Below are 12,191 nucleotides of genomic sequence, written 5' to 3' on the forward strand. Positions count from 1 at the left end.
TGAGGTGGCTGTGGCAATTTCTTAAAATAAGGCAACAATGAAGTTTGCCACATCAATTGACTCTTCCTTTCACAAATAATTTCTCTGTAGTATGTGATGCTGTTTGAAGGCATTTTACCCATAATAGCACTTTCAAAATTGGAGTTAATCCTTTCAAATCCTGCCACGGCTTTATCAACAAAGTTCATTATATTCTAAATCCTTTGTTGTCGTTTCAACAATCTTCACAGCATCTGCACCAGGAGTAGATTCCATCTTAAGAAACCACTTTCTTTGCTCATCCATAAGAAGCAACTCCTCATCCGTTCAAGTTTTATCATGAGATTGCGGGAATTCAGTCCCATCTTCAGGTTCTATTTATAATTCTAGTTTCTTGCTATTTCTATCATATCTGCAGTTACTTCCCCCACTGAAGTCTTGAATAACTCAATGTCATCCATGAGGGTTGAAATCAATTTCTTCAAAATTCCTGTTAAGTTGATATTTTGACCTCTTCCCATGAATTACAAATGTTCTTAATGACATCTAGAAGGGTGATTCTTTTCCAGAAGGTTTTCAATTTACTTTGCCCAGATCCATCAGAGCAATCACTCTCTATGGCAACTATAGCCTTTTGAAACATATTTCTTAAATAATAAGACTTGAAAGTTGAAATTACTCCTTGATCCATGGGCTGTAGAATGGATGTTGAATTAGCAGGTATGAAATCAACATTATTCTCATTGTATATCTCCATCATAGCTCATGGGTGACTATGTGCATTGTCAATGAGCAGTAATATTTTGAAAGGAATAATTTTTTTTCTGAGCAGTAGGTCTCAACGGTGGGCTTAAAATATTCAGTAAAACATGTTGTAAATAGAGGTACTATCATCCAGGCTTTGTTGTTCCATTTATAGAGCATAGGCAGAATAGATAATTTAGCATAATTCTTATTGGGCCCTAGGATTTTTGGACTGGTTTCAACTTAAAGTCACCAAGTGCATTAGCCTCTAACAAGAGAGTCAGCCTATTCTGTGAAGCTTTGAAGCCAGGCATTGACTTCTCCTCTCCAGCTATGAAAGTCCTAGATGGTGTCTTCTTCCAAAATAAGGATATTTCATCTACAGTGAAAAACAGTTGTTTAATGGAGCCACATTCATAAATTAGGTTAGCTAGATCTTCTGGATAACTTGCTTTGGCTTCTACATCAACACTTAACTGCTTTACCTTACACTTTTATAAAGACAGCTTCTTTCCTTCAACCTTATGAACCGATCTCTGCTAGCTTCAAATTTTTCTTCTACAGCTCCCTCACCTCTCTCAGCCTTCAGACAATTGAACACACATTTCTCTTCTATCCCCCAAGCTGCTCCCACTGCCATTGCCCATCTTATGAGAATGACAAGGAGATCAATCTGGCTAAAGTCAGATCCATGGACTGAAAGCCAAAGCAAAGAAAGGGTTAAGCAAATACTTAAGTCCCAAAGTAAACTTTTTTTTAACTTAAATATGTATTTAGTTAGAATGACTAACTGGAATATCTTTAAATAGAGCAGGGGTGCCTATGCCTGCTCAGTTGGAAGAGCATGTGACTCTTGATCTTGGGGTTATGAGTTCAAGCCTCAAGTTGGGTGTAGAGATTACTTAAAAACAGAATCTTTAAAAAAAAAATTACTTCCCTGGAAGTCTGTTTCACAACACTGCCTTGTAGTGGTACAGTTTCCCAGTTTCCCTCCATGTTTTGAGCACAGGGTAATTGAAATTAGTATGAAAATAACTTTCTACATTAAGATTTCCATTGATGATTTAAAGGGGTAAATGGATAATTTATATATATATATATTAATATATATTTCTATGTATTTTAAAAATGCAAATGCACAACAAAATAGTGCAATTGCATTTTAAAATTTAGATTTGGGGTGATGAAAATATTCTCTATTTTGATCAGGGATGGTAGTTACATGAGTGTATACATTTAAGGAAAACTCATGAAACTCTACACTTAAGATCTTCCACAGTGTTTAAATTTTACCTCAATACAAAAAATTAAGAAAAAGGTAAGTCAAATGAAAGAAAACTATAGTAACTAACAGTATAGAAAAATGGCAAAATGGTTATAGAATACCTGAATGATTCAAGTTTGGGGAACACTGGCCAATGGAAAGGTGAATGATGCCCACGGAGTAGAATCCAAAAGGAAACTAAATGAGTTTTGAATTCTGACTGTGACTCTTCCCAAGGGGTTCCTCTGCTTACTATTCTTTTCAGAGATTTCTGTCTGCCTGGGGCTAGAAGCCAGCAGTAGGGATCTATTTTAATATTTATCTTTGGGGAAGGATGCATATAAAGTTAGTGAATCAAGTGAATTTCAGTACATGAATTCTATATTAATAGCAAGCTTATTAGTTAACACAAATATCTAGACATCTAGTCATAAAATGTAAGCAACTTATCCTGCGACAGGGCTAATGAAAATTTCCTGATTATGAAGAATTTTTGCAATAATTTTGGGGAAAATATTTTTTCATCAGAAAATATAATAGCCTAATTTCCTCACACATAAATGTATAAATCAAGACAGTTACATTAATTTTGTCATTCAAAGTGTTACAAGTTAAACTCTTGGCAGTAATAAAAGCGAAGTGTTAGGAAAAAAGATACCCATACATACACACATAATTTCTGTATATAAGGAAAAAAATTAGAAAACATAATGACAAAGAGATCCTTTTCCAATTAGTAACAGTATCTGAGATAGTCTTAATTAGAAATATGTAAAATTCTACATTAAAAAAACTAAAGAGAAATGAATAGAGAGACAGGTTGTGTTTCTACATGGGTGTATTTAATATTATAAACTTATAAATTCTCCCTAAATTAACACATAGATTTTCTACAATACCAATCATCATCTCAACAGAATTTTTCTTGGGACTTCACTATATAATTCTAAAGTTCATTTGTATGTAGTTAAAATGATTTAAATTGTGCTTTTATTGGGGTTTCCAGAAGAAAGGCAAGGTAGGGTAGGGTGAACAGTTCAGGATTGGCTAGTTTGAATAATTCTGGAGGGCTCTGGCCTATAGGAATGGTCTCCAGTTGCCTAGTACTCAATTCTGGGATGATTTAGGGCAATGGAAATAGTGGCTTGGTATTTCAGAGTTTGGTAAGAAGCCAGTTGAGGTTGATAAGGGTTTAGGACTGGTTGATTTGCATATGAAAGATGTACCCCTTGCTACCTGTAAGGGGCAGTCCTTCCCCAGCCAGAAAGGTTTTTTAAAATGTCAAAATATCATAATATACAGAAAATACATACATACATTATACATATATATACACCCACACATATACGTATGCAAAGACACAATACAATTTGAAAAAGTAAAGATAAGAACTATGAAAACAATTTTAAAAAATTATAGAAATGAAGGATCACAAATCCACACATTAAAGAAAAGATAAACAATAACTAAGGCAATTTGAAATTTGTTTTAAGACCAGATAGATGAATAGATACAGAAGCAGGTATTTTGACACATCAAATGTCATATGTTACATGATGAAGATGGCATATTATATATTATAAAGAAGACAAAAAACAGTAAAGAAGGGAAACATTACTTGCTAGTCAATAAATGGTATTGGAATAGTTGGCAGTGTAGGGAGGAAAAATGTCTTTTTCCTCTACCCTTCTAAGTTCTCAGTGGGGGCTCCGGTAACAAAAAACAGATTAACAAGAGAAAAGCATTAGGGGCACCTGGGTGAGTCAGTTGAGTGTCCAACTCTTGATTTCAGCTCAGGTTATGATCTTGGGGTCCTGGGATCGACCCCCAACTCGGGCTCCATACTTAGTGGGGGGTTTGCTTGAGGGTTCTCTCTCTCCTTCTCCCTTTACCCCTCCCCCCTGCTCACACACACACTCTCTCAAATAAGTAAATAAATCCTTAAAAAAAGCAAACAACAACAAGCATACAGATTTATTTAATGTAAGTTTTATGTGACATGGCAGTCTTCATTAAGGACATGAACACCCAAAGAAGCAGTTAAATCTGAGTTTTTAAGCTAGGTTTGAAGAGTAGAAGGTCATGGGAAAATATGACAGGACATGAAAGGGAAGGAGCTAAGTGTAGGAAACTGTGGAAATGGCAAGGCTTACTCCCTCAGATTCTTCTCAGGTTCCCTCTACCTTCAGAGATAAAAATGCTTCTTTCCTCCCATTGTAAGGATGACATCTTACATGAGGCTCTTACAACCTGCTCCAGGGAAAGTCAGAAAATTCTTCCTGCACCTGCCATATCACAAATTCCTTCAGCTTGAAAAATTCAATATACCAAGATGCCATGTTTGGGGTAGTATGTCCTGAAACCCATCTTAGCAAGTTGCATAAAATTTTTATACCCTATCCTTGTATCTCATATAAAAATAAATCCATATTCCCATAATAATAGCTAACATTTGTGAAATGTTTTCTATGTTCTAAGCACTGTGTTATGTACTTTATACAAATTGTCAGAGCAATCTTTACACAAATTGTCAGAGTCAGAGTCTTTGCAATACTTCCATTCTTCCCACGTAACAGGAGATTGAGAGCTTACAGAGTTAAGTAGCTAACTTAAGATCACTCTGCTAGTAGGTGACAGAGCCAGGATTCATGCCTTGACAGTCTACCTCTAGATGTTCTTCTTCTTACTCACTCCACTGCATTATTATCTATGAAGAAGTCTATGCTAAGTAATAAGTAAAAAAAATCTCAGAAATGTAGATGTGACCACATACAAATATTTAACCTCCACATTTCCAGGAAAAAAATAATGGAAAAGCAAGCAATATGCTGGGAAAAGCATATACTGAAACGATGACAAAAAATTAATATTTTCATGACTAGCATATAAAATGTTCATATAAATTTGCAAGCAAATATTAAGAACTCAGACATAGACAATTTATTACCTCAAGTCAAAGAAACGCAAATTAAAACAACAAAGTATGACATACACTGGCGACAACATCTTTATGTGACAATACCTGTCAATGACTGTGGCATTTGCATGCACTGCTGGTAAGAGTGAACAACCCGACGTGTTCCTATAGCTGTCCTAGGGATCCTTCTACCAGGAATTGTCAGAAGGAAACCAAACATGTGGTGGGAAAGGAAGCAATATTCATGGAGATTTTCATCAAAGTGTGACCAACAGCAATAGAAGAAAGATTAAATGAATCACAACATATTTTGTTTTAATGAAAGGGCAGTCTTTCAAAGCATGTCAGAAAAGCTTTAAAACCCTAAAAGAAAAAAAGGTTTTACTATGTAAGTACAACAAAAGAACTACAAAAAAGGAAAACTGAGAAAATGTTTGCAGCATATTAACAAAGTATTAACAATCAATAACTAAAGAGAGCACCTACAATTTAATAAAAAAAAATAAGAGAGAGAAGCCAGCCTATGGAAGAAACAGGCAAGAGTATAAACAGGCAGTTTTCAGAAGAAATACAGTGTCAATAAATACATTAATAAATGCTCAACCTCGGGGCGCCTGGGTGGCTCAGTCAGTTAAACGTCTGCCTTCAGCTCAGGTCCTGAACTTGAGGTCTTGGGATGGCACCCTGCTTCTCCCTTTCCTGCTGCTGCCCCTGCTTGTGCGTGCTCTCTCTCTCTCAAATAAATAAATAAAATCTTTTAAAAAAAAGAAGTGCTTAACCTCATTAAAATAAAAAAATAGATAACAGCAAATGAAAATAACAATATTATTGTTATTTTGCATCTCCTTTTAAATATTGGCAAATATGTAAAGACTGGTGATATCTAAAGCTGGCAAGACAGTAGGAAAAGCACTGGTGGGAGTACTCAGATGTAACTGCTTTGAAGAGAATTTGACAATACTTGACTAGAATTTTTAACTTTTATTTTGAAATAATTTTAGATTTACAGAAAATTGCGTATTTAGCTCGAAAGAGTTCCCATATATCCTTCACCCAGCCTTCCCTAATGTTAACATTACACATAATCATAGTACAATTGTCAAAACACAAATTAGCATTGCTACAAAACCATTAACTGAATAAAGACCTAATTCAAATTTCATCAGTTTTCCCATTGATGTTCTTCTTCTGTTTCAGGACTCAAACTAGGATCTCACATTACATTTGATTATTATGCTTCCATAGTTTCCCTCAATATGTAACAATTTTTCAGTCTTTCCTTATATATAACCAGATTTTAAACACACACACTTTACCCAGCAATTTCACTTATAGGAATTATTCTGCTGAAATTTGTGCACAAATGTACAAAAATGCACAAAGATGCTTATTTTCAGATTTTGAAATAGTGAAATGTTAGAGGTGGGGCAGCAAGGGGGAAGAAAATGACTTGAACTTTCCATTTTACACACTTTTGTAACCCTTGGTATTTTTTCACTAGCATGTATTATATAAATTTATAATAAAAATACAACAAATTATAAAGAAAAAAAGACTGGTAATGGCTAGGAGTTGGCAAGTTAAGGCAGTCTAGACATTCCCTTACACCAGTAACGGTACTATAGGTGGTACAATAATGTAGGGGAATTTGGCAAATGGGAGAAGTTTAGCAATTTGGCAAAATTTAAAATGTGCCTACTCTTTGACTCAGCAAGTCCTCTTCTAGCAATTTTTAGTGTAGAAATATTTACAGAAACATTTAAAGAGATTTGTGTACAATGATGTTGCTGCATTTTTATTTATAATTTTGCTAATCCAGAATCAACCTAAATGTCCAGGAGAGTGTTCAATAAATGAAGAAACTTCTATAAAAAGATATGCTATGCAAATGGGTTTGATCTGGTAGATCTCTGATTTGAGACGATGTCCACAATATATTATTGAATGAAAAAAGTAAGGTTTAATTCATTCCATTTATGTTAACAAAGTATATCTACTTTATACATATAAATATTAGATTTTATTTACTCATAAAAATTTATTTGCACATATAACACATATACTTTATATAGTATACATATACTATATAAAGTATATAAAATTATTAACAGTGGTTTTTCTTTCAGAACTGAAATTATAGCTGGGAAAGAATTTATATCTGCTCTTTTTTGTTTTCTCACAATGCTACTTCACTAATTAAAAAAAAACCTCTTAAAAGTAATAAGAACCATAAAACATGAAAAGGATTTGTGATATAATACATACATGAAAACATTAATAGCACATTATTCAATGATTAAAACTATGCAAATAAACATGTATATAGAAATAACTGTAAACAAATGCATAAAATTAATTTAAAATTTTTAATTAAGGGGATGGATTGTGGATGATTTAAAAAATTCTGTCCTCCAAATATAATGTTATTATATTACTTTGAAAAAATTAAATGATTAAAATGTGGGACTTACTTTTAAAAACAGACTTTTACTTTTATCTAATAGAACTATGATGCTATTGTAAGTCTGAAAATTTTAAATGATTCTTAAATCCTTCCTATTTCTTAGAAATTAGAAAAGTACTAGGCTTTATTAAACAAGCACCTACTAAAATACAGTAAACTCTATGCTATTATACTGGCTTTTCATGTTACCTTTATAACAATCACATAAGGTAATTATTATAGTTCCCAAATCAGAGATTAATCCGATGAGGCTCAAAGATTAAGTTAACTTGCCTAAGGTACGGAACTAGCCCTTGAAGGCAGATCTGGCTCATTCATAAGTTTCTATTCTTTCTACCACAATATGCTGTTTCCTGAATATTTGTTTTTATATTCAAACATCTTTCAGAATCTGTAACAGGCAACACCAGAAGCTACTCCACCCACTTCCTGATACACTACTATTTTTATTCTTTCATTTCCTTATTTCTAGGGCCAACTGACCCAGATATTCACTCTGGTCTGCACAAGTCCTTTGACATTCTGAAATTACTTACTGAGCTGTTATAAATATTTCATGGAATATTAGAGCAGAAAGGGACTTAGAGACAATCTAGATCTTCCCCTTCTGTTTTTTCGAGTGGGACTCAGAGATTAGTGAGGCTTACTCTAATTCTCTTTCATTCAGACAGCTCCACTGGGCAGAGCGGTGGTCAGGTGAAAAGGTGTGTGCACCTAATACTATTCCCCTCTATCTGAACGGGTAGCCACATGCGGCTGAAGAGCTCAAAGAAGGAGCCTATGGGAATGGCAGAGGCATTTATTTAGAGCTCTCCTACTTGACCCAAGAAGCACCGTTTCCTGGTAGGCACTTAGGAATGGTATTCAAGGTGGCAACATTCTTACATCTTGGTCCAAAAAGGCAGCAGCACCAGCCAGTGCAGCTCAGCACAGGCCAACACAGAACTTGGACAACTTATTCCTCAAAGTCCTCTCATGATTTAAGGGAGGCAGGTAACACTATGGTTACCTTTGATCTATCAAGCCCATTTGGGGAATTTATCCTATAAAAATAATGGCATCAGTATTTAAAGATATACATACAAGGAGGTTTATGAAAGCACTGCATGTAGCAGTTATCAAACCATACCCATGACTTGAAAACTCCCACACATTGATTGACTAACTGTGATATATCTGCTAGGGTAGGCTCTGCAGAATGTTAAAAACAGATCTGTATCTGTTAGCCTTAAGTAGTTAAATCTATAGAATAACATATAATCAGATCTCGTTGTTGTAAAAACAAGACAACCACAAAACACTTACACACAATAAGTATACATATTTGTTTACATAAATATAAATAAATAGACTGTTAAGATTTGCAACCCAGGATAAGGAGCTGTACAGCCAACTACCTTACTTTTTTATTATTCATCTCTGTATTGCATTTTTGGCAGTGGTGAACATCCCTATACCTATTTTCTTCATTCACGAACCAGAGACAACACTGACTCTTCCACATAATTGTTGTTGATTCAAATGAAGTAGCATAGGTGTATGTCTGGCCTTAGCAGGCACTTAATACATATTATTATTATTTTTATTGTTATTATTACCTTTTGCTTTCACACCAACAGCTTCTTCTTGTCCACATATAGAGTTTTATATAAAACAGTTCTATCTTTAAAGAATACTATCTTCAGGGGAGCCTGGGGGGCTCAGTCAGTTAAGCGTATGACTCTTGGTTTCAGCTCAGGTCATGATCTCAGGGTTGTGAGACTGAGCCCCACATCAGGCTCCAAGCTCAGCACGGAGTCTGCTCAGGATTCTCTCTCTCCCTCTCCCTCTGCCCCTCTGCCTGCTCGCACTCTCTCTTTCTCTCTCTCTAAAATAAATAACATCTTTAAAATAAATAAGTAAATAAATAAAATCTTAAAAAACATAGTATCTTCAATATCCATAGATCCAAAATGTATAGAAAAATAAAAACTGCTTTATTAGGTGAAATTAACACTCAAACTCTAATACGACTAGCTTGCTAATACTTTAATAAAAACTAAGGAAAATAATATTAAATAAAAGTACCTAAGGAGCACTGTGTGGCTATGGTGAATTCCTTCACTTCTCTAACTATAAATGATCTCCTTTGTAGGTGATGATGACAATATCTGCTATGCCTTCTTCCCAAGGGTCTGAAGTGAAAGACAATGTTTCTGGAAATGCTTTGTAATCTGAAACTGCTATATTGATGAAGAGTTGTTTTAAAGGTAGGATTGTGCCTGTTCATAAGGATGAAGCTCACGATTATTTAAGAGTCAAATATACAAAGTAATTCATATACTTAAAAAGATACTAAAAAGTGATTTGGTATCTCAAAGATAGTAAAGGGATTTAAAAAGCAAAGAAGTGTTAAAATAAGGTGTGGTATTATGGACCATCAGAACTGCAATCCTACTCTGGCCGTGCCTCTCTTGTTAGTCACTTAATAGCCCTGGGAGCAGCTTCCTTGTAAGAACAATTATGGTAATACCTATTTCCCACTCGTATTATAGGGGTCAAATGAGGCAATCTATCTTAGTTCTCAGCTCTATCAGACCTAACCACTCCCTTTTATAAGAAATATTTTGAAACGTACCATTCTCTATTCTTAAATGAAAGTCTTAGACCACTAACTGTAACCCCGTATGTAGACTGGTCCAGATAGAAGCTGTATTCTCCTCCTTCCCTTCACCACTGGGTGCGGCCATATTACTAAATTTTGCCAATGGGATGTCAGAGAAATGACATGTGCAGCTTCAAGTTAATGTTTTCTTGTTCAGCTAATTGTTTGGACTCCTTTTCCACTTTACCTATTTTCATGGGCCAGAATGTAGATGTGATAGTGCAATCAACTTTTGACCATATTGATTAGGACCAACCCTGGGGGTTGGCATAACAATAAAACAGAAAAAACTTGGGAGTCTAAATGATCTTATGGGGCAAAGCCTCTTCCAACCCTGGATCATTGGCCCACATTTGGTCAGGTATACAATAAAGAGACAGATAAACTTCTGTCTTGTATGACTCCCTGTAATTTGGAGTCTCCTTGTTACAGCAATTGTAGCCTGTAACATAATTAATATATCTGACTACATGAATAATTTCAAAATACTATAACTGTAAAAAGAAATAAAATATATTGATAATAAAATAAAAATTCATTTCTATATGTGTATGCTTGAGAACAACTACATTTGAAGACATAATCAGTAAGATAAATGCCAGTCAACCTTATCACGAATAAATAAGTTTGGATAAAGTCAATCTGTACTGGTCTATAGAAAAATGTACCAACAGAAGTAGTGGTGGACATAAGAACAGAAACTACTTTTTTTTTACTTATAACTTTATTGTAGACATACTTCATTCATTCCTTTTTTAAAAATATTTTATTTATTTAGAGAGAGAACGAGACAGAGCATGAGTGGGGGGGGAAGGGTATAGGGAGAGGGAAAAGCAGACTCCCTGCTGAGCAGGGAGCCCAATGCAGTGCTCCATCCCAGGACCTTGGGATCATGACCTGAGCTGAAGGCAGGCACTTAACCAACTGAGCCACCCAGGTGCCCCATACTTCATTCATTCTTTTATTATTCTTATTAATTTACATATCTGACTTCTAGACTGTAAGAAAGTATCTGCATTTCCTTTTTTTATTTATTAAGTTTTAGATAGTTAACATACAGTGCAATATTGGTTTCAGGAGAATTCAGTGATTCATCATTTACATACAACACCCAGTGCTCATCATAACAAGTGCCCTCCTAATACCCTTCACCCATCTAGCCCATCCTGCACTCACCTCCTCCATCAACCCTTGGTTTGTTTTCTATCATTAAGAGTCTTCTATTGCTTGATTCCCTCTCTCCTTTTTTTCTTTTCCCCTTCCCATATGTTTATCTGTTTTCTTTCTTAAATTCCACATATGAGTGAGATCATATGGTATTTGTCTTTCTCTGACTGACTTATTTCACTTAGCATAATATACTCTAGCTCCATCCATGTCATTGCAAATGGCAAGATTTCATCATTTTTGATGACTGAATAGTATTCCATTATACACACACACACACACACACACACACACACACACACGCTAAAATACTGAAATATTCTGAAATATGGCTTTTTGCCTAACATGTTATACTTCAGTATTATTTGAATATAAACATATTCCAATATATATGTGTATATACATATACAATGAATATAACATATATTCATGCCACACCTTCATTCATTCATCAGTTGATGGACATTTGGACTCCTCTATAGTTTGGCTATTGTTGATAATGCTGCCATAAACATCAGGGTGCATGTATTCAAAGATTCCTTTGGATCTGTATTTTTGTATAATTTGGGTAAATACCTAGCAGTGCAATTGCTGGATGGTAGGGTAGTTCTATTTTAAACATTTTGAGGAATCTCCATACTGTTATCTAGAGTGGTTCTACCAGTTTGCATTCCCAACAACACAAGAAACAACAGGTGTTGGCGAGGACATGAAACTACTTTTAAGTTAAGTAGTAACAGATCAGACATTTTACATAATGAAAGAAAAGAAACTAATCTTAATTGAAAGAGAGATAATATTCCAAAATAAATTATAGAATGCCCAAGCATAGAAAATGAGAAGTATTATATTCTCCCAAATGAGTCTGGCAAAATAATTCCCTATAGGGGAAATAATTCTCTGTGTGCTATGACATGAGATGACCTAGTCACAGAAATCCCACAACACATCAGGGCCACATTCAGTCTCTAGTACTTGAAAATAATTTGACCATAACTTTTAATACGTGAGG

The 12,191-nt window shown here is 34.7% G+C and overlaps 1 protein-coding gene across 7 annotated transcripts in view; it reads right to left on the reverse strand.

Annotated features, from left to right (window-relative positions):
* ZCWPW2 (zinc finger CW-type and PWWP domain containing 2) overlaps positions 1 to 12,191 on the reverse strand; it is a 139,223-nt gene that overhangs the window by 17,730 nt on the left and 109,302 nt on the right. The gene's annotated exons all lie outside the window — the stretch shown is intronic.

This window comes from Zalophus californianus, chromosome 1, assembly GCF_009762305.2.
Source record: "Zalophus californianus isolate mZalCal1 chromosome 1, mZalCal1.pri.v2, whole genome shotgun sequence".
Classification (NCBI taxonomy): Eukaryota; Metazoa; Chordata; class Mammalia; order Carnivora; family Otariidae; genus Zalophus; species Zalophus californianus.